Genomic DNA, 24364 nt, shown 5'->3' on the forward strand with positions numbered 1-24364 from the left:
ACTCCGTCACACTGCCCTCCCCTTCGGGAAGCGCACCCATGCGCTTCACGCACCATGGCGTCCCTCACGCATTCTCGTGCCGTACTTCTCCCATCCCAGGGTGCCCCACTCACCAGTGCTTCACCCATCTCTGGGGTCCCTCACACCATGCTTCACCCATCTCTGGGGTCCTTCACACCGGGGCCAACCTAACCTGGGGGTCCCTCATATGGCTCACACACCAGGCACGCTTCCGATGGCCTCGCAGCCAGCCATCCCACTGCTAACACCATTTGTAGCAAAGGGCGAGAGCAGTCACCCCACCCGGCCTTGAACCCGGGTCTACAGGGTACCAACCATGCGACTTTGACCGCGACGCCAAAGAGCCAGCTGTTGGTCTACAACCTTCCAACCACCCGTCTCCTCAGGGGTTTCACTAACATCTACCTTGTCAGACTGCAGCCATACCTTTGCCTGATGATTTGCACGTGCGAGATGCAATGCCAATGCATCACTTGTTGGTGGTAACATTTCCATAGCTTTTTTCCCTTTATAATGAGAATGGCAACTTCTTGGGAAGTGTACAGTACACTCTCTACTCTCACCAAAAATATGATTTGGCTCTATTTTCAGATTAAAGAATTGTGAGCATGACAGATAAGAGAACTTAGTATAATATAAAAATAATAGAAAACAGAGCCCCCCCAAAAGACAAACCATAACATTTATGTATCGTTTTTTCACTTTTCGACTTTCAAATTTGACCTTAAATTATAATGATTTTAACAACCACTGGAATCTGGAACCTCAGACCCTACTAATAACTTCTAGCATGGTTGCAAACTTTTAAGAAAAGAATCCCATGAAAATAGAGCCCCCCAAAAAGACGAACCCTAAAAAGTTTGACCTTCACATTTGAATATAAATATGATGTTGGCAACCACTGGATTCTGGAACCTCAGAACCCAATAATAACAACTAGCATGATTGCCAACTTTTTAAAAAGATTAGCATGAAAATAGAGCCCCCCAAAGAGGCGAACCATAACATTTATTTATCGTTTTGTATCTTTTGACCTTCAAATTTGACCTTAAATTATACATTTGATTTTGGCAACCACTGGATTCTGGAACCTCAGACCCAACCAATAACTTCTAGCATGGTTGCCAACTTTTTAAAAAGAATCCCATGAAAGTAGAGCCCCCCCAAAAAGACGAACCATGAATATATTGTTTTTGACCTTTTGACCTTCAAATTTGACCTTAGAATATAAATTTGATTTTGGCAACCAGTGGATTCTGGAAACTCAGAGCCCACTGATAACTTCTAGCATGGTTGCCAACTTTTAACAAAGAATGCCATCAAAAGTGTTTTTTAAGCACATTTCCTGGTGTTGGCCTGCCGACTAATATCAGAAACGGCATCCAAAACAAGCAGCTTGACTGAATCAGATCGTAGAACATGATGCAAATGCCTTAGTTACTGCTGAACTATGCTTTCAAGACTAGGGAATGCACAAGTCGTCAGGTAAAACACATCTAGAGCACCATGCCTTTCCAAGCCATGCAATTTTTAACATACATTTTTAGAAAGAGATCTGAAGAATACTAAATATTTCTTATTTGTAATAACTGTGCCAGTCAAATTTAGTTGTTTGTAATGTTCTCAATTAGGACCGAGCTGTGTAAGTATGTATTTAAAGCATGGATTAATGTACAATAATGGATTTCATCCTGCTGGTGTTGAGTTTACCTAGGAGCATGAAACTGCTGTAGTGCTCTTGTAACAGGATGTGGGAGAAAGGTCATTGAACATTCAGGAGTCTGTGGTTCATTTTCCATTCTCTGTCTGGCTGCATAGAGGTCTTTGCTCTTCCTCCAAAGTTGAGCGCTTTTTGCAACCAGATGCAGTTCCGCTGATCACTGGCTGTAATACAACACACATATTTTTTTATCAGGCATCACTTAGGCTAACGCTGCACTGCTGTGTTAAATCTGGAATACACACACAGTCAAAATAGACAAAATAGAATTTTGAGCTCAGGACGAAAATATTAGGAGTTTGAGCCAAAGGGATCTGCATTAAAATGAGTAAAAAGAGTTTGATCTTGTAAAACATTTTGGCTGTTGTTCGTTGTTTCACTCACACCAATAAACCACCCTTAAACAATTCGTTAAGCACATACTCTTAATGGCCCCCAGTAATATGTAAAAATTCTGTGTTGCTTATGTTTAGGCCTAAACATTGTGTGAATTGTGAAATATATCAGTGAGTGCCACTTACTTAGATGCAGTTTAGTGCAGGTACAGTATTCTGGAATGTATTTTATAAAAACACATTATTTCAGCAATCAAGGATGTACTTTACAAGATCAACATGAAGGGGAATAGTTCTATGGGACAGCTGTGGGTGCAGAGACCATACAAGGAATGCACTGGTCCCTGATTTTTCAGATAACAGCCTATGAAACAGGGTTGTTTGTACGCAGGACTTGAACAAACACCAGCAAGAATCTTCTTACTACGTAGAGTTTCATACAATTGTTTTGGCAGTGATAATGGTTTTGATTATTGCATATCTGATAAATTGTAAGATTTTGGTCCAAATCTCTAAACCAGCTCACTAGGTGTATCATAAGAAAGCACAGATCCTCTATCTTAAGGTATGCAAATACCTGTATGCAGTTGTCTAGATGGCCTTATTGTAACCACAGTTCTGCTCACAGACTTCAATTGTCACTTTGGTCGCATCTAGCCGTTGTGGCAATTGATACTTCTAAAGAAACCGGTGATGGGTGATTGAGAACTGTTCTTGCTAGGGAAGATAATCTAATTACCAGACCTCCTGTATTTCACCACATGTACTCTATTGTCTATCCTGATCAAAGCTCTGTTCTTGCTAGGGAAGATAATCTCATTACTAATTGTAAGTCGCTTTGGCTAATTGTAAGTCGATTTGGTTTAAAGTCGTCTGCGAAATGCCAAATTGTAAATTGTAATTACCAAACCTGCTGTACTTCACCACATGTGCTTTCACTCTCAAGTTGATGGTTATTTAATTATTGTCTATCCTAATCAAAGCTCTGTATCAGTATAAAGAATGCTTTCAGTGAACTCTCATGGTTTGGTTTGACTCTGCTGAACCCAGAGTGCATTGGATGTATTTCTGACAACTGCCTTTTGGCTAAGATCAAGTGTAGTATCTGTTCTTATCAGTTTGCTGCAGCTTGCTATCCTGCGATTACCTTTGCATTTGATCTGTTCTCTCTTCTTGTCTTCACAGAAATTTTTTAGGAAACTACAAAGATGGCCACCACCTCTGCTGCTGCCGCCGCCTCTTCTGCTCCCGCTTCCACCACCCCGGCTTCTTCTAGATCGACCGGACCCGGCAGGGAGAACCCTCCTGAGGGCAACCCTACGGTGAGCACCCCCTCCAAGCCTTCGGCGACCGCAGAGGACGACGAGGGTTTCCAGAAGGTACGGAGGAAGAGGACCCGCAAACGTCAGAGCAGCGGGGGCTCCCCTCCCCTCCCCCCCAGGCCCCGAGGAAAGCCCCGTGCCGCTTCCCCCCAGCCACGCACCGCTTCCCCTCCCCCCTGGCTTCCCCCCTGCCACAAACAGGCGGGAACGCTACCCAACCGCACACACCAAAAAGGAAAAAGGAAAAAAAAAAAAAAAGGAATCCCCACACACACACACACACACACACACACACACTTAGCCTCACTGCAAACACCCCGTGATCTGGCGTCCCCGCCCACCTGGACACCGGGAGAGAGAGGACTACTCAATTTCACCACCGAGGGGGAAGTGCTGCCGCTGAAAATATAAGGGGGGACGTAGCTCAGCCCGCGCCACACTGCCGGGCTTCGCCTACGTCCCAAAAAAACAAAAAAAAATTAAACTCCAGACAAGGCCCCCGCGTCACTCCTGCGGGGGCTGGCGGCTCCGGCGGCGACCCACGTCTTCTCCCCGGTAGTAACTCCGCCGGCTCCGCGGGATCACACTGAGGGAGACACAGAACAGCAGCCGGTCAGCCCTCCCTCTCCACCCCGTGATGGTGACCCACGCACTCTCTCGAGGTTCCGCGGTGCCACCTCCCTTCCAGCTAGGGGATCCACCTCCCCAGCACGCGCTTCCACGGGGTGGGGGTTCTCTTCGACCCCGGCTGCGTCCGGAAACAAGCGATGTTTTTCCCGCTCCCTCAGGGATTCACCACTGGAGCCCCTTCGGTCGCCGCTCTTCTGAACCGCCTAAGACGCACAAACACACTCGCACATCCAGCACACCAAAGCAAAAAACCGAAAGAAATTAAACAAAGCAAACTCCAAACCCGCTCTGGGTCGCGACTCCCAGAGCTCAAATTAAAAAACAGCAAACCAAAATAACAAACCTTAAACTCAGCCGTGCCGGCACGTTCAAAAGAAAAGAAAAAAATCAAAAAAACCTGGCTCCACGCTAAAACCCCGTGTGGCAACCTCCATCAGCGTCTCTGGCGTGCTACTCCCACTCACCTGCCTAAATAGTCCCGGCAAAATCGCTTACAGACAGGCAACAGGTGCGGAGCACACACCAGGCAGCGAACACCGTCAATTGCCAATTATTCAATCCCGAGCCCCTTCGATCTCCCAGGGAGTGCAGCGCGATCAGGTAAGGAGGAACTCCGGACACATGTTCAAGTGTTTAGAGTCCTGTATGAGATTCTCTGCCTTCTGCCCTCTTTCCCTCTATATTATGCTGCTGAAAAGGTTTGTGTATTTAACAGACATTTGATCAAATTTAAATGGAACTGGTTGCATAAACTGCAATAACTTTACATCATGGAAATATTTTGCAGGTTATATAATGCAAATTATTAAATGTGTGTGTGTGTGTGTGTGTGTGTGTGTGTGTGTGTGTGTGTGCGTGTGCGCATATGTGTGTCAGGCTGCCAGAGATGTAGGAAAATGCAGCACAGCATTTCTACAGCTGTAAAACCATTTCAGCTGCAGGGCTATGTAATACAGATCTTATCAGCCTTTGACCCTGTGATTGTTTTAAGATGGTCCTCTGAGCAGCCTGTGATTTTTTGACCACCAGAGACATTTTTCTCATTCAGCAGGTATCTCACTTCATTGTGCAAGTGGAAACGAGTATAACAGGCTGGGCCTCATTGCCGCCCCAATCTAAAGTCTGTTTCAACAGCAGTATTATTAGAAGTCATTTTTCCCTGTTTGCAACAAGTGTCATCTTTCTGTAATAATTAGATCCTGCAGTTTCTTTTCCCTTGCACTGCAGTTCCTGGCTCTGGCACTTGATTAGCGCCGGTAAACGCTGTGTAAATTACCCCTCTGGAAAATGAGATGCTGAAATTGCTTTGTCCCATGGAGGCCGGACTCAATCCTGATATTCCTGGAGTTTCTGAAAGGCCTGCAAGTAATTAAATGCCTTAAAATGATTTCTGCATTCAAGCAGTAAACAGCAGAGGTCGGAGTAAGTACCACATGTGCAAGTCACAAGCAAGTCTCAAGTCTTAACCCTCAAGTCTCAAGCAAGTACAAGTCAGTTTTTATGAGAATCAAGCAAGTCAAGTCGAGTCACTGCTTTATGTCAAGCAAGTCGAGTCAAGTCATAGCTTGGGTCAAGCAAGTCACTGTCAAGTCATACAAATGTTTGATGATTCACCTGTGTTTACATATTTAAATAAGTTATAAGACAGTAGTTATGAACTGCGGGAGTTTTATTTTCAACAAAAAAATTGTATTTCTGCTCAAAATGTATTGCATCAAGGCCACATACAGCTGAGTGGTTTATAAAATAAAAATATAAAAATAAAAAAAAATAAAATAAATAAAACTAGTTATCCCGCTAACATAGTTATCCATGAAACCAAATTTGAAGTATTAAGGTACAATGGTCTCAATATGCCTCAAACATTGAATCAAACCATGAAAAGTACTAAAATAATTCAAGTATAATGGTTTCTATGCCACCAAATGGCATTCTTCAAACAGGCCTCACTTTCATGGGACATAAACACACCCTTTAACTTAAGTTAGATCCTTTTCTTTTTAGCACCCACAACAACAACAGCAACTACAGTTGCAAGAAAAAGTATGTGAACCCTTTGGGATTACTTGGATTTCTGCATAAATTGGTCATAAAATATGTTCTGATCTTCATCTAAGTCACATCACTAGACAAACACAGTCTGCTTAAACTAATACCGCACAAAAAATTATAAGTTTCCATGTTTTTATTGAACACAACATGCAAACATTCACAGTGCAGGGTGGAAAAAGTATGTGAACCTTTGGATTTAAAAACTGGTTGACCCTCCTTTGGCAGCAATAACCTCAACCAAACGTTTCCTGTAGTTGCAGATCAGACCTGCACAACGGTCAGGAGGAATTTTGGACCATTCCTCTGTACAAAACTGTTGCAGTTCAGCAATATTCTTGGGATGTCTGGTGTGAATCGCTCTCTTGAGGTCATGCCACAGCATCTCAATCGGGTTGACTCCAGGGCCACTCCAGAAGGTGTATTTTCTTCTGTTGAAGCCCCTCTGTTGTTGATTTACTTCTATGCTTTGGGTCGTTGTCCTGTTGCATCACCCATCCTCTGTTGAGCTTCAGTTGGCCGAGAGATGGTCTTAAGTTTTCCTGCAAAATGTCTTGATAAACTTGGGAATTCATTATTCCGTCGATGACAGCAATCCGTCCAGGCCCTGAGGCAGCAAAGCAGCCCCAAACCATGATGCCCCCTCCACCATATTTCACAGTTGGGATGAGGTTTTGATGTTGATGTGCTGTGCCTTTTTTTCTCCACACATAGCGTTGTGTGTTCCTTCCAAACAACTCAATTTTGGTTTCATCTGTTCACAGAATATTTTGCCAGTAGTGCTGTGGAACATCCAGGTGCTCTTTTGCAAACTTCAAACGTGCAGCAATGTTTTTTTTGGACAGCAATGGCTTCCTCCGTGGTGTCCTCCCATGAACTCCATTCTTGTTTAATGTTTTACTTATTGTAGATTTGTCAACAATAATGTTAGCATGTGCCAGAGATTTCTGTAAGTTTTTAGCTGACACTCTAGGATTCTTCTTCACCTCATTGAGCATTCTGCGCTGTGCTCTCACAGTCATCTTTACAGGACGACCACACCTAGGGAGAGTAGCAACAGTGCTGAACTTTCTCCATTTGTAGACAGTCTGTCTTACCGTGGACACATGGACATCAAGGCTTTTAGAGATACTTTTGTAACCCTTTCCAGCTTGATGCAAGTCAACAATTCTTGATCGTAGAGCTCTTTTGTGCGAGGCATGGTTCACATCAGGCAATGCCTCTTGAGAACAGCAAACTCAAAACTGGTGTGTGTTTTTTATAGGGCAGGGCAGCTTTAACCAACACATCCAGGTTGGCTGACTCCTGGCTCCAATTAGCTCTTGGAGAAGTCATTAGCCTAGGGGTTCACATACCTTTTCCACCCTGCACTGTGAATGTTTGCATGTTGTGTTCAATAAAAACATGGAAACTTATAATTTTTTGTGCGGTATTAGTTTAAGCAGACTGTGTTTGTCTAGTGATGTGACTTAGATGAAGATCAGAACATATTTTATGACCAATTTATGCAGAAATCCAAGTAATCCCAAAGGGTTCACATACTTTTTCTTGCAACTGTATATATATATATATATATATATATATATGAATTGAATCACAGAAATTTTAATTGACACATTTCATTTTAATCATTTAACAGATATAAATGACTGCGTTGGTGAATCATTAGGCCTACTGTAGGCCAGGGGATGAGGATGTGTTTGAGAGGGAGGGAGATCATAACTAACTTATAAAAATTACAGTTAGATCATTACCATTACGATTAATGTTAAAGTTAACCCTGGGACTGCAGACACTATTGCTAGCACATAACAGCACAGTACTCGGAGATGCATGCAGGTAAGAAAATAATCTAGAATATGCCATTTAACATACTTTAGTCCAATTTTCTGATAATTAAAAAGCATAACCAATTCGAATCCAACTCTCAACATGCCTAAAACGTTAGGTCTCTATCACAACTAGAATAACTTTTCACTAGGCAAGACGTTAGCATTAGCTAAAGACTGGACTGACTTCATCACTTACCTTTCTTTGTGGGATTTGAAGTGTCAAATGAAATTCGACATGGTGGTGGTCGTGTCACTTATTTTCGCGCTGCAGACCTTGCACACTGCTGTTCGTTTTTTGTTAGTGTTGTCACATGCAAAATCTTTGCATCCGAACTTGATTATTCTTGGAGTAGTGCCTTCCATGCTGTCTCTGCTGGTCTGCCACGTCACGTGATAACATTAGGTTGCCAGATTTGCGCGCATGCAACAGTAAGCACATACGTTTCATAGGAAAGTAAGTAGCCTACATGTTTCAGAAATCATACAGTTAATTCCTCAATATTTGAGAAACAAAAATATTTATTAAACAAAAAGGCAAGTCATTTAGATTCATTTAACTCAAGTCCAAGTCAAGTCTCAAGTCATGAATATCAAGTCAAAGTCAAGTCAAGTCTTTTATGAATATTAGTGGAAGTCCCTCATGCAGACAGTGGGAGTGGCAGAACGGACTCCAGCCCAGGATCTTGTTGCCCTGCCAGTCGATGTGGGGGTTATGCCGCGCCAGCCAGGGATGACCCAGGACTACGGAGGCTTGCGGGGTGTCAATGACGTGCAACACTATCTCCTCGCGATGGTTGCCGGAGATGAGGAAGCTCATGGGGGGAGTGGTGTGGGTTATACGGACCAGCGGGGCCCCGGTGATGGCATGGGCCTCCAGAGGCGAGTGCAGCGGGACGCGGGGAAGATGCAGGCGGGCCGCCAGGTCAGCGTTGATGAAGCTCCCATCGGCCCCTGAGTCAATCAGGACGGAGACCACGTGAGGCTGATCCTCGACGAGCAAGGTGGCAGAAAACAGAGGACGGACTTCAGGGGACTGGCTTAAGGGGGTGACGCTCACCTGCAATCCCCTTACTACAGGTGAGCGCTGGCTTTTTGCTGGGCAGGTTGCCACGAAATGCCCAGGCTGACCACAGTACAGGCATGCCCCGGCGCTGATCCTCATCTGACGCTCAGCCGGGGACAGGCGAGTCAGGTGAGTGCGGTCGACTTGCATCGGCTCCGGGGAAACAGGCGGCGGTGTAGCAGGGCTATGCATCGCTGGCATGGGCAGGGGCTCACGGGAGGGGCACCGCGATCCACTGGCTCCTCTCTCCCGGTGCCGCTGTGACAGGCGCTGATCAACGCAGATGGCCAGATCCACCAAGGCGTCAAAACTGACCGGCAACTCCCAAGTGGCCAGCTCGTCCTTGATGGTCTCTGAAAGGCCGTGGAGAAAGGTGTCGTACTGCACCTCCGTGTTCCATCCGCTGGAGGCTGCGAGGGTGCGGAAGTCGATCGCGTAATCAGACACCGACTGGCGCCCCTGGCGGATCAGGAGCATCGCCCTCGTGGCTTTGCGACCGTGTTTGGAGCGGTCGAAGACCTTCCTCATCTCCTCGGCGAAGGCGGCGAAGGAGTGGCAGAAAGGGGTGTCGGCATCCCAGACTGCAGTGCCCCACTCCCTGGCACGTCCCGTCAACAGGGTAATCACGTAGGCGATCCTCACCCGGTCCGTGGGAAACGTGGAGGGTTGGAGTTCGAAAACCAGGGAGCACTGGGAGAGGAACGACCGACAGGTTCCTGGATTCCCCGCGTAACATTCGGGAGGTGGCAATCGGGGTTCCCGGCTCGGTAGAGTTGGTGGGGCAGATGGGGGAGCTGCCGCAGACAGTGCGGGGCGGTTCTCCTGGTTTGGCTGCTGCAACTGCAGCAGCTGGGACGTGACGCCGGCAAGGTTGGTGGCGAAACTCTCCAAGGACCGGCCTATGGCTTCCAGCTGGTTTTGATGGCCCCCCAGCAATGCGCCTTGCAGCTCCAGCGCAGCCTTCAGCTGGGGTAGGTCTGCTGAGTCCATAGTGGTCAGTTCGTACTGTAACGGCTCAGGCAAGGACTCAGTTGCAGACCAAGAGAGCTTCAGGTTCCAGGCGGGTTTATTAATGATGACAGGCAAGTTGCGAAACAAAAGCAGGCAGGGTCGAAAACCGGAAGGCAGTCTGCGGACAAAAACAGGGTCGGTAACAGGAGCAGGCAGGGTCAGGAACCGGGCAGGCAAATGATCAGGCAATGGGACAAGACGGCAGGCAGAAAACAAAGACGAAGGGCAGGCAGAGTCAAACACGGAGAAATCAGAAATCCAGAAAAACTGCGGGAACGACACAACAAAACGTACAAAAACGCTGAGACGAACTGGCAAACAAGACAGGAACAAGCAGGGCTGGGCTGATGAGGAGATGGGATGCAGGTGGGCAGGCAGGCAGGTGAAGGTAATGGGGCAATCAGGTGGGCGGGGACCAGGCGGGGAGCAGGGCGGGGCTGGAACACAAGGAAAACAAAAAGCACATGGACAGGGAAAAACAAAAACACCACAGCTAGGGGGGCGGAGCCCTGACAAAACTTACTTTTTCTCCTGAATTTTAAGTTGAACTCACCATTTCTTGTGAGTATAGAAAAGACCAAGGAAAAAATATCACCCTTGCTTAAATTTGTATCTCAAGCTTAGATTTAGGTCCTGTGCTTTGAATACTAATTCCACATAGGTCAAAAAACAAACCAGAACCATCTCTCAACCATCTCCTCAGAGCTCAGACTACCCAGAATCTCCCCTGCTGCTCTAAGACTGTAGAAGAACAAGATGTAAGCCAGATGTAAGCTGGCTCAAGATGAGGCTCCTCACTCTTTCACTTTCTTCTGCCTTTATCGCTCACTCCTTCCAATTCACATGGTAGTGCCACCACATCAACAGGGAAGCTTCTTTGGTATCCATCCTGCTTCAAGAACCAAAGAGGGTTGAACACTGTGATATTGTTTCATCTTAACAGAGATAACAGAGGCCAACATATCCTTGAATGTCATGCGTACACCTTTGCTCCCCTGCTTTCTAGAGAAGGGGTAAACAGCGCGGAACCTTTTATTGTGTGCGCTATTAAAAACCCATCTAGATGACAGTTAAATTAGTGTGCAGATTTGGGTCTTGTTCCGGATTCGGACCAGAGTCCACCTATTGAGTACCCCTGTTCTAGAGGCTGCTTATTGATGTCCCCCTCCGTATGCACTTAACAGAGGCCTAACAGCCAACGATAAGGTATCTGCCAGACAGATATGAAGATAGCATGTGTGAGTTTCTGTGTATGTTTGTGTGTTTCTCCACCATAGTCCCCCGATGGTGGAATGAACTTCTACACTTCATCCATTCTGCTGAGTCCCTCTCTGTCTTAAAGAAATATCTAAAGACATAACTCTTCCGTTCTCACCTGAGGACCTGAAATACTACCTCTAAAGGAATTTTTCATGTCTCAAAACTGTTTCCAACTAAACTATAAAGAATGTAATCTAACACACTCGTTATCTCTACCAGCTAGCTTGTACCTTGTCTGGCCAACCATTGAAACTTGGTCGTCCATCATTCCAAATATTGTTGCCTCTGTATGCTTTTTTTGCTTGTGTTGTATTCTACCTCACTTTTACGTCTCTTTGTATAAAAGCATCTGCCAAATGAGTAATGGAAATGTGTGCTCAGGGGAGGTTAAATGACACTCATGGATTGAGCCGTTTCAGGCATTTTGAGTTTATTTCACTAATCCCAAAGCAATGTTAAAAGTTCATACTGTTGTGTATTCTGCAAGAAAGATGCATGCTAGGACAACAAACACTGGGGATCTTTTATAGTGAGGATGCTTAAAAACTTACAGAAACATCTAATGAATGCACAGAAGCCATTTTGCACTAGGACACCTTGCAGAATTTTTTTGAGGTGGAGAGGTAAGGTCTTATTAAACCCATTATACTGGGATTTGATCAGATTGCCAGATAGCAAGATCCAAACAGAAACTACCCTTCTGTTTGAAAAGGTGCTATGGGACTTTAAAGACCACTGTGAGTTAGAACTTTCAATTCAATTTTCAATTCAATTCAGTTTGTTTATATAGCGCTTTTTACAACATGAGCTGTCACAAAGCAGCTTTACATCAGTATTCCAGGCCTGATGCCCCCTCAGAGCACGCCAAAGGTGACAGTTGCATGGAAAAACTCCCTGACTAACAGTACTTAAGAATGGTGAAACATGTAGGTAGTAAGACACAGCAATATATGTTGCATACAACATAATGAGTCTTGTAAATCTTAAATCTTAAAAGGTATACAGCCGAGTATGCATGGCATGTAGTCCTCGAGGGTCTAGTTCTTGGTACATGAAGAGCTCCACAGGAATGACGGCGAGGAAGCTGAGAGGGGGGTCCCGAAGTGGTGCTTGAGTTATAGCTCCAGGCAGGAGCCTGGAGCCGGGTGAGGAAAACAAAATTGAAAAACATTGATTAGTGGGTGATAAGAATGGCAGGAATGTACAGCAGAGAGGGAGGAGAGGAGGGGCAGGGAAAAAGATGCCAGCGTGCAACAAGGAAAAAACCCCGGCAGACTAACATTATGGCAGCGTACCTAGGGGACGGGAGGCAAGGGACCGGAATAATCATGAGGGCGACCCTAAGGCAGTCAACACCAGATCACAGCACAGAGTCCATGCCATGATAAAGTGACAGCAATGATCACTTAGTCCACCAGAGACTCTATGATCCATGCCGGCATCAGGCCATGTCCCTCAGATGAAGGATTTACTGTATAGATATGTTTTGAGCCTAGACTTAAAGGAAGAGAGTCTGCTCCATGAAACTGGGTGGGTAAGCTGTTCCACAGGAGAGGGGCTCGATAGGAAAAGGCTCTACCGCCTATAGTAGTTTTGCCCCCTCTTGGAGCGATAAGAAGCCCGGCATTTTGGGAACGAAGGGCTCTTTGTGGAAGGTATGGGTGAAGAAGGTCCTTAAGATAGGGAGGGGCAAGCCCATTTAAAGCCTTAAATGTGAGTAAGGGTATTTTAAAATCAATCTGGTATTTAATGGGTAGCCAATGGAGAGAAGCTAGAACTGGGGTAATGTGCTAGAACTAAAACTAAGCGTTTAGTTCTAGTTAAGATACGAGCAGCTGCATTTTGTACCAGCTTAAGGGGTTTTAGTGAGACATTTGCACATCCTGATAAGAGGGCATTACAGTAGTCTAATCTAAAGGTGTGGATTAGCTTTTCAGTGTCATTAATTGATACAATTTTCCTGATTTTGGCTATATTTCTGAAATGAAAGAAGGCTGTCCTACAGGTGTTAGTTACATGTGTTTCAAAGGAGAGCTCAGGATCAATAACAACACCAAGGTCTTTGATAGCTGCACTCGAGGCAAGGGAGACACCATCAAGGTCTAGTGTAAAATGAGTGAATTTGCTCCTGATTGAGTTTTGGCCAACAACCAATATTTCGGTTTTGTCTGAGTAAAGGAGGAGAAAATTTTGGGCCATCCAATTCTTTACATCTGTTAGGCAGGCCTCCAAGTTTGATATATTCAGAGGGACATCAGGTTTGACTGATATGTATAACTGAGTGTCATCTGCATAACAGTGGAAGCTAATGCCATGTTTACAGATGATATCGCCAAGAAGCAACATGTATAACGAGAAGAGCAGAGGTCCAAGCACGGATCCTTGGGGTATACCATATCTTACTCTGGAACGAGCCGAAGATTCATTGTTAATGGACACAAACTGATATCTTTCTGACAAATAGGACCTAAGCCAATAGAGAGCCTGTCCACTTATGCCAACTGGGTTTTCGATGAAGTCAAGGAGGATACGATGATCGATGGTATCAAAGGCTGCACTTAAGACTAGTAGCACAGGAAGAGAGATACAGCCATTGTCATAGGAGAGTAGAAGATCGTTGAGCACTTTCAGGAGAGCGGCTTCTGTACTATGATGAGGTCTACACCCAGACTGAAAGACTTCCAAAATGTTGTTAGAGTGAAAAAATGCACAGAGTTGCTTTGATACTGCTTTTTTCCAGCATTGAGAGGAATGGAATAGAAGGTTAGAGATGGAACTTTTGAAAATCGTCTCACTGTGCTGTCTCCTACAACACAGTGTCCCCATCACTGAAGTAGGGAATTGCTTTTCTGCTTGGTGAAGGGGAAGACATTACCCAACTGACCCATCTAAGCAACTTCTAGCAGCTACCACATTTTTCCAAAAGGATTCCCCTCTTGCTGCTTTTCCACCAAGGCAGTTTGAGGGCCAGTTTGGAGCCGGTGCCTAATCTCTCACGTTTCGAGAGCCAAAAAACTGACTCTCGGCCAGGAATACTGGTTCGAGGGCTGCACCAACACTCTGCTGGTCTAGAAGAAAGAACCACTATGTCAGGGGCTGGGGGCAGAATTATCATGACTAATAAGACCAACAAAAACTTTGTGACCACCATTTTTAAAAACACAGAGCTAGTGTAGCATCTAATCTGCCTAAAAAGAAGAAGAAAGAAGAATAAAAATAAAACTCTTGTTTTTCAAACGTTTCACCTTGTTGCCAGCCAGCTATGTATTTCTTAGCTGTTTAGCGAGCTACTAATTGCTCACATCAATGTTACCAACGTAACATTGATGGCTAGCTAGCTAGCTGTTGGTCAGCTAACATTACCCAAGCAAGCATAGCTACTAATTTCTCACATCAATGTTACGTTTGATGTTCATATCACTGATGTGAGAAATTAGTAGCTATGCTTGCTTGGGTAATGGTAACTGACCAACAGCTAGATAGCCAGCTACCGTAACCTTGGTAACAGTAGCTAATATTAGCATGCTACTTTCTAACATTGCCATTGACTCCCCTACCAATGTCACTTAACATTTTGCTTCACAAAGCGCTAACATTGTATAAAGTGTAGTGGACAAGTTAGTTGTTTAAAGCACTGGTCTCTTGTTGGTATTGTTGTTGCTTGTTCCCGCTAGCTTGCAGTGGCGGCTGCAAACTAGCAAAACACTTTGCTCATGAAACACTGCAGATTGTCTGAAATTTGTGTGCTATTGTGAATGCTACAGCATGAGCATTGTTTAATTAACAAGGATGGCAATTTGAATAATTAAGTGGCAACTAACCCCAAAGCTTTAAATGTGTCACATTTTTTGTGCTACAAAATTCAAATTACAGAATGGAGCTAAATTTAGTTAAATCGATTTAAATTACTGAGAATAAACTTTTAGGTTAGGTTGAGTGCAATGAACAATAACGTTTAGAACACAGACATCACAAAAGCGGTGATGTGTCATGAGCATTTAACGCAATTTAAATCGATAAACGCTATCCCTGTTAATTAATCTCACGTTACGCTTGCTCTTTTGCAAGCACACAAACTACAGACAATCGCGGTGCTTCGCGAGCATAATAATTTACTCTATTTATGCGATTGGTGTCGACTATTCTGTGAATTATTTGTTTTATTGTTAATCAAGGAGGATAAAGGGGAACAGGTTGAAAGTAATGATAGATTTAAAGGTAGTGTTTGGGCTTCCCCTGTTTCCAGCTCACCAGCCACCACTGCTAACTTGGCGCTAGCGGGAAAGCGGAGACGTATACAGACGGTGATGTAATGACATGGCTCTATGGTGGCTCTCTAGCCCGTGGAAAAGCAAACCCATTCTTAGAAGGTTTGCCAGCTGAGGCAACTGGCACTAGCACCAGCCCAGAACTAGCAGGTAGTTCGCGTTGGTGGAAAAGGGGTATGTGAGTAGTAACTAAGCCCAGCTCCATTTAGCTTCAGCCATCAGGAGGGACAAGGCTATGAGATTATATGTATCCTGGCAAATAGCAGGTTGATGAGTATTCAAAGATTATATCAAGAAATTCATCTGAAGAATAGTTTTTTCAGAAGATTTTGCTTTGTTTTGCTGTCTTGCATTACCATACCTCTTGGATTGTAATGCATAAATACTTCAGATGACGGGAGCTTGGATTAATAGCAACAAAGCACTGACATATGACATAACCCTGTGTGACCAGGTGGTACTAACAGTCAAAGGTTTTGGCTCTAGGGTACTCGACTACGCCACCTGGGGACTTTCACCCCAAGAAATGCTTACAACTAATTTCAGTTGAATACAAAAGTTTATTTAACAAATAAATTAAGTAAAAAAAATATAAACCTGCCCTTATTGCTACAAACTCTTAAAAACAGATGGGAAGGCAATAAGGGCAACCAATGCTGCCAGAGGACGGGGTAATGGCTGCCACCAGAGACAAACTGTTGAAAAATGAGAGGGGACGAGTAGGCTGATCGCCAAGGAGGTTACCTTTTCTGGGTTGGAGAGAGACCAACACACCACGCGTGCCCTTGTTCCTGGTGCCTGCTAACACACACACGCACATATACACACACACCGCAAATAGTGACCACAGCAAATAGTGAAGTGCACTTTACCACTACGACACTGCATGCAGTGCATGAAGGAGGGGACCCAGGTCCAGCGACCCACCCTGCAAACCAGCAGCTACACTCCCTGATAACTATATAGGGGGGGGGGGAGGGGAAGGGGGAACGATTAGAGCCCCAACCAGTTGGTTAAGGACTAAATACAAAGTTGATATAAAAATGTTGAGCACAAATAGTTAAAAAAGCAATAAAATAAAGAAAACACTGGGGCAGCCAGTACGCCTAAAATCCGTCTGCCGGATACAATATTCATCATGGTTGTGGATTCGCATAACAGTACGGAATACACAACACACATTACCCCCAATTGATTGAAAACCAAACAGGGAGCACATACCTTTCAGCATTGATAGCGTTACGCACCGGAAAGCAGTGAACCAAGGGACTCGAACTGCCGTACCTGACGAAGCGGCCATATATATACACAAAAAGGGACCTTGGCTAATTAGTGGTTAGCCACCCGAGTGCTACTAGGGGGGCGTGGCCAAGAAGGGAAGGAGCTACGGTGCCTGAGAGGCAAAAGGGTAACTCTGCCGGTCACACCTGCATATAAAAATACACAGCGTATAAAACAATTTCAGTCATTTCTGCCTGAATCTCAAGGACACTAATCAAAAATGTTTCATACGAAAGCATGAATAATTGCACGTTCAATGGTCCATGAAAGTAATTCTGTTCAGCTACAAACTAAATGGAAGAGATGAAATAATAATGGAAAACACTGTGTTTTTGAAGAAATTATGAATATATTATAACAAAAAATAAAGTGTTCTGATTGTTGATATTAAATAAATGGATGTGTAGGGTGGCATTGTTTTAGTCTGAGACTGAGGTAAGTAAGGCCCAGCAGAATCCATTAGAATATGCTCCTTAAAGTGCAAACCAAGGGGGATTCCCACTATACTGCCCATGCGTATTTCATTAGATACTGCATTTAAAAGCCCTGGAATAAGAAATGCCTATCTAGATAACTGGGTCATCATTATACTTTTTCCATATCTCCCACCCTGCAGCTCTTCATTCTTCTTTGGGTGAGTTAGGGTTGGGTTGTTTGTACTTCTCAGAGATGAGAACATTATCTGATAAAGACAAGTCAAATGGTCTGACCACCCATGAATTGGGACAGATTCTGAGGCATTGATTGGTGCACTGTCTTTGATTAGTGGGTTGGCCCTTTATCTTCACAGAGCAAATTATCCCCTGAAAGAAGGGGATTGCAGGGATGGACAGGGTGGCTGGCAAACACGTGAGTCTTCCAAAAACAAATTTCATGCTAACTGCATGTTTGATTGTCTGTGGTGAAAGACCAAGCCTGAAACAGGAGGCAGGGTGGTGCTGTGGTTATGAACCTTCAGGATTCAGGTTTGAATCCCATATGTGTGTCTAGTGTAGCATCATGCAGATCTGTATGTATGTGCAGCTGTATATGCCAGCCAATTAGACAGGGACTAGCTGCAGCCAGCTGGCAAGCACATTGTGATTTCATCAAGGGAAAAGAGGACATCATCTATTCTTGTAAATGATCCGAAGTGGTAATATGTATTTCCACTGTAAATGTAAATGGCTATTTTTAACTGGACCAATCAGCCTAGAGTAATCTGTGACACTGGCTCTCCAGGAATGGAGTCCCAGGGGATACTAAGGGGGACACTTGAGAGAGTCCAAAGAAAGCAACATGTATTCAATGTTCTAGAGGCCACACCTTGTGTGTAGTGGCTTCTACTAGCAACAGGGGTCAGCAATGAGTCTTTAATCTCAGAACAGTAGGCCGATTCTCTCATCTTACCTTGTGGAGACTAACAATATAATCTCTTTTTGAGTGCAATATTTTTCTTCTCAAGTGAAATACACAGTTATCATTCAAATTAATTAAGAAGAGTGAATATTTTCTGCACATTAGGCAATGAAAACTATCACCTCTTTATCCTGCTAAGATGACAGGATATTCAATCTTCCGTACCAGCTGAACCCCATCACTGGCACTGACCCTCAGCCTGACAGAATGGAATGGAATGGAATGAATAATACGTTGCAGGCCATATTAAGAGAAGGGATATTTGTGGTAAATGACTCTGATTAGTCTTCATGTTATCTCCCACTTTATCTGATATCTGTATCAGCAGAAGAAAAAATGCAGGGGTGTTTGGGAAATAATAATGATGGATAGATTCTGGGAACTCTGCTCATCTTAGGTACACATGGCAAAGGATGGCAACTGGGAGGCAAGTCCAGACTGATTTTAGTGGTTTGGTGGGGGTGGGGCACTGGCACTCGTGCTGTGCCTACTCACATGGCTGCTGCCATGACTGGACGCCTGTCTGGTTTCACTACCCAGGTTAAAGAGGGTGCACCTGGATATGAGTCTGCGCACTGTGTCAATCACAGTGAAATGCTGACTAGCCGAAAAATGTCACCTGAATTTAACAGCGTATTGAATGTTATTAAAGTTATCAATCACATCAAAGCACATGCCCTTAACTCGCGTCTGTCCGAGCAGCTTTGTGAGGAAATGGTCACAGAGCATAAATGCCTTCTGTTTTACAGAGAAGACAGATGGCTATCTGGGTGGAGATCGTTGGCCAGAGTGTTTGAGTTATGAGAGGCACTGCAGAGATATCTTTCAGAAAAAAGTCACCACTAGCAGCACATTTCAATGATGAGGAATTGGTCGCAAAACTTGCATACCTGTACCGGCTCTGCGACATATTCAACCTACTCAAAAAACTCAATATGTTACTTCACGGGAGAATGACAGCTGTCTTTAAGTTGGCAGATAAAGTGGCTGCATTCAAAGCCAAACTGGAACTGTGGGGACAGCGAGTGGACAGGGGCATATTTGACATGTTCCAAACAAACGCATGGATTTTGGGAGAGACTGGGCCGTCTTTCTCCCAGCTGGTGCGCGATCACTTAGCTTCGTTGTCAACAGAGTTTGAGCATTACTTCCCAACTGCCAAAGACTCACGAAGTGCCAGGTGAATCGTCCATGTCCGTGCAGGAAGAAGATAAACTCCTTGAGGTTGCAAATGACGGTGGCCTTAAAAGTATGTTTGAGATAACTTCATCTCTGCCGACCTTCTGGATTAAAATCAAGGCTGAATATCCTGAGATAGCCACGAAAGCACTGAAAACGTTGCTTCCATTTCCATCACCACGAAGCAGGGTTTTCTGCAATGGTGGCAACAAAAACTAAATTACAGAGTAGACTGGACATAAGGAACACACCTCAGGTGTCACTCTCTCCCATCACCCCTAGATGGGACCATAGGCGGAGTTTGACATTTGTGCTGGGGGGGGCAAACATTTTTTAACTGACGTCAGTACACAGTCCAACTGTTGCGTGGCGTATTATGCATAAGTGTATGCATACAGTAATAGAAGACAATAGTGTCAAGCTTGCCACAGAGGCGATTCAGTCGTAGATATGAGGCTGTAAGCTGAGTGCCGAAAATAATCACAGCCGTGCTGATATTCAGTATAACAGCACGACTTCAAGTGTGATACTGCTTTCATACAACAGTTCTACAAACAAGGCTGTTTATCAAGTAACGATAATTTGAGACAACAAATTATGTTTTTTGTTGTTTATTCAGCTCCGCCGACAAAAATACTTCCCTTCAGGATTACATTTACACGTGTTGTCTGCTTTTTATCATACACGAAAAGGCTAGCTAGCTACTTTTTATGCACTATATATGTATATGTATATATAATACTATGTATTATATATTATATGTAAAAGACGACACAATTGTGTCTGACAGAATTAAAGTATAGACCATTTTTGGATTGTATGATCGTAATAGCGTGAGCATTTATTTGCATTTGGAATTTATTGTGCTTTTTTCAATTTCTATCGAAGTAGAAATTAGCTTGCTAGGTGTATCTAAGTAGATACTAGATAGGTGTATCAACTAGCTAGCTAGCTTGCAAGCTAAAGTTCGCTTGCGGCACACTGAAAAAGTGGCCTAGCTATAAAACAAACAACAAACTGTGATACACCGATCTTATTAAGTACCGGGCATAAGAAAAAGACGTAAGATAACGACCATATTCCTTGAATATCGGTTTTGATTTTTTGATATGTGAAAGTGTTTATGACAAGAGATGTGTGAGAGAAATTTGGTCTTCTTTGATCGATGTTTATAGGTATATTAAGCCACGTTAAGCTTGTTTCTTATAATGGCAGAAAACCCTTAATGTTCCTTATTGCAACAGTAGGCCTACACATTGCTGATCACCACCCCAGTGTAGGCTATAGCTCAAGTGATGTCCTAACAGGTTAAACATGAACATTTGCGTTAAGCTATTCCCAATAGGCCAACTGTAGGCCAGTCGCAAGCAGTGTCTTTATAATGGGTTCCTATGGGGAAAACTTCAGTGTTTATATTAAACCCATGGGGTCGTTGTATTGATTCTTGAATGTGGTCATGATCAGAAACATGTTAGAGAAGTGTAGTCCTGATATGTCGCTGTTTTGGTTCATAATGCTATGCTAAGCTTTTTCCTTATAATGGGGGTCAATGGAGAAGAAACGGATTAATGCAAGATAGTTACTGCTTTCATTGGGTTTCGGTTTTACTTTTTTGATAGGAGATAGTGTTTATGACATGTGAGATGTCAGACAAATTTGGTGATCATTGATCGCCATTTTGGGACATTAAGCCACATTAAGCTTTTTCCTTATAATGGGCGCCGTTAATGGAGAGGAAAATGCTTAGCGTGAGATAACGACCATACTCCTAGGATTTCGGCTTTGATTTTTTGACAAGAGGAAGTGTTTCTGACAAGAAATGTCCAAGAAAAATTTGGTGATCTTTGATTACAGTTTTGGAACATTAAGCCACGTTAAGTGTTTTAGAATGTCCCGAAATATTTCAGGCTATGTGATCAAAGGTGTGTGAGGAAGTGCTCAAACAATTCGATGTGACTGGGAGAAGGAGAGTAAACTTCAAATAGGTAGGCCAGATTTAATTATTCATTAATCAGTCAGCGGCGTTTCTCTTTCTCAGCTCTCTCTCGAAGTGTGTGTGCGTGCGTGGTCAAGTTTCTGTGCGTACCCTCAGATGAAATCCTCTTTGCGCCCCTGGTTTATCATACCCAACTGCAGGCTAGCTAGGAGTATTAAAAAATATTTAAAATGCTTTTCATGGCAAATATTATATATGTGATTGATTTAGATTAATTAATCATAAAGCATGTAATTAATTAGATTAATTTTGGACCTATTTTAGACTAAATGTAGTGACATATTTCAGCGACTGGGGGGGCACTGCCTCTGCCTCCCTGCAAACTCCGCCTATGGATGGGACTGTCTTGTTGCCGGGAAACAAGCTCGGGGCTCCCACCGATTCAGCAGTGAGTTGCAATGTTTTTATTATACGGTCATTCGAGAAAAATATGCACTTTATGTTTTTATAATATCATCATGTTAGACCTACTTAAACTACAATATTATGAAAAAATGGCTATACTAAACTTATAGGCCTAATCGATAGTCTGGTTATGTTGTGATCTCCATTGACGCCCATTACAAGGAAAAAGCTTAACGTGGTTTAATGTCCAAAAACAGCATCCAATGATCACCAAATTTGTCTGACATCTCACATGTCATAAACACCATCTCCTATCAAAAAAGCAAAACTAAAATCCAAGGAATATGGTAGATAGGCCGATGTTACATTAAGCGCTGTCCTCCCAGTTTTGCTTTTTTGTTAGTTGATCGCTTTTTGGAAAATTAAGCTACGAAACGTTTTCCTTATAGGCCTAATGGGCGTCAATGTAGAGTTTTGCTTTTCTGATAGGAGATGGTGTTTATGATGTGAGATTTCAGACAAATTTGGTGATCACTGATCTCTGTTTTGGGACATTAAACCACGTTAAGCTTTTTTCCTTGTAATGGGCGTCAATGGATAGGAAAACGCTTAACTTGAGATAACGACCATACTCCTAGGATTTCGGTTTCAATTTTTTGACAGGAGGAAGTGTTTCTGACAAGAGATGTCCAAGAGAAGTTTGGTGATCATTGATCGCAGTTTTGGTACATTAAGCTACGTTAAGCGTTTTAGAATGTCCCGGCTTTTGTATGCCTTCAGGCTATGCTTTCTGCAGCCTATTTCCCCAGCATCGAAATCAGATAGGCTACATATAAATGTCAGGAAACCTGATTCCTGGTCACATGTCAATGTCCTTGGACCACTGGTTCTTTGGTAAATTGTAAGGATGACTGTTAAGTCCAACTGCCTTTAATTTAAGCGGATAATCATTTGTTTTATTCCTAGTTTCGCAGTTTCCCATACTAAACGCAGCCATGTTGCAGGATGTTTTGCCACTCACGGTCCGTTCCATATGAACTCGGAAGTTCGGCTTTCTGAGTTGCCAGTTGGAAATTTCAACTGGAACACCCCCTGAAGTCGGAATTCCGACTCGGAAAGTCAGAGGAACCTCACCAACCCCGACTTCAAAATCCAAGATGGCTGCTCCGGGCATCAACAGTAGTGAAAGCTGTAGTATTATACTGTTTATTAGCACTTCTGTTTTATTTGTGTCTCATTAAATCAGTTGTACACACAGTACTGTCTAACTTCTATCTGTGGACATGTTGCTACGGTGTCTGTATGTGCAAAATACCACGTAATGCGTTGTTATCAACTGGTATTGCTAACAATGGCTAACAATAGCGGGTCGGGGTAGCTAGCTAGCTACAGTACTAAGCTTGTCGCAACAGGTTGCTTGCAGTGGCTGTGGTAAAATGAACTATTTGGTCAGAAGAGACGTGATGAGGCTTGATAGATAAGATGAGTTTGATAGATAACTAGCTATTAGTAATATGACAGTTGAGAAAAATGTGTGAAAGCCAAAAGCGTAGAAAGCTAACTAACTTTATATGTTCATTGTTTTAATGTAGCTAGCTATGTGTTTGTGCTTGTTTGCAAGGGGATATTTGTATTTGTCAGCAGAATGTGATAGCAGCTAGCTAGTTACGTTTATTGTTTTGTTTGTATTGTAGCTAGCCAGACTTGTGTTTGTAAGGTGGTATTTGTGTTTGTATATTTATTTCAGCTGAATGTGCAAGTAGCTAGCTAGTTAATTTGGCTTTCACGCACTTTGCTCGCTAGCTAGCTATCAAATGAATACAACTTCATGTCTCTTTTAAACAAATAGTTAATTTTACATGGGTACTGTTATATACTAGAATACTAGCATGAATACTGTTATATAGTGGGTTATCTTTAGATAACCATATGAAAGATAACACGGACACACGTCTTAACGGTACGGGGTACTGTCCTTTATTCTTTTACTGCTGGATTGCAAGGAAGGTCTATACAGACAATCACGGTAACAGCGGTGGCACAGTGCAGAATAGTGGTGCATGTATCCAATGACACATACATCACACATACTGAAATCCGAGGTATTAACTTCTGATCTTAAGTACCGTTTTCTTGCTAGCTAGCTAGCAACTTAACATTAGTTAACTCGCTAGCGTTAAGTGCGCCAGGCCATTCAGTCATTAGTGGATATAAATTCTATGATGTTTTTGAGGTGGACCTCATATTTGTTCTGTAGTTGTCTGTATTCCGAAAGAGCAAGCACAACAAAGGTTTTCCTGGAGGCGTCCATCTTGGTTTTCCAACTTCTTGTACTGGAATGCGATCAACCCGGGTGTGACATCATTCACAGCTCTGACTTCCGACTTCTGAGGCAAGTGGAACGCAGCATCAGTCCGACTGAGGGGGCGTATTCCGGCAGGAAAGTGATGTCAACGCATACCCTCTATACCCCCGCAAGGCAGCGGGGGGGGGGCGCAGTCCAAACGGGCCCCACCCCCACCTGTCAACAACTATTATAAGAATATTTTTAAAAACGTTTTTATAATAAACATTATGATATTGTCTTTATTTTCATAGCCAAAATTGGCGTAAAAATAAAACAAATATTTTTTAAAAATTCTTTGCTGGTCCAT

General features: G+C 43.5%; 1 pseudogene; it reads left to right on the top strand.

The window, feature by feature from the left end:
- The first annotated feature begins 3140 nt into the window (after positions 1 to 3140).
- LOC118782504 lies at positions 3141 to 3297 on the top strand (annotated as a pseudogene).
- The last annotated feature ends 21067 nt before the right edge of the window (positions 3298 to 24364 follow it).

Source organism: Megalops cyprinoides, chromosome 8, assembly GCF_013368585.1.
Source record: "Megalops cyprinoides isolate fMegCyp1 chromosome 8, fMegCyp1.pri, whole genome shotgun sequence".
NCBI classification, from domain to species: domain Eukaryota; kingdom Metazoa; phylum Chordata; class Actinopteri; order Elopiformes; family Megalopidae; genus Megalops; species Megalops cyprinoides.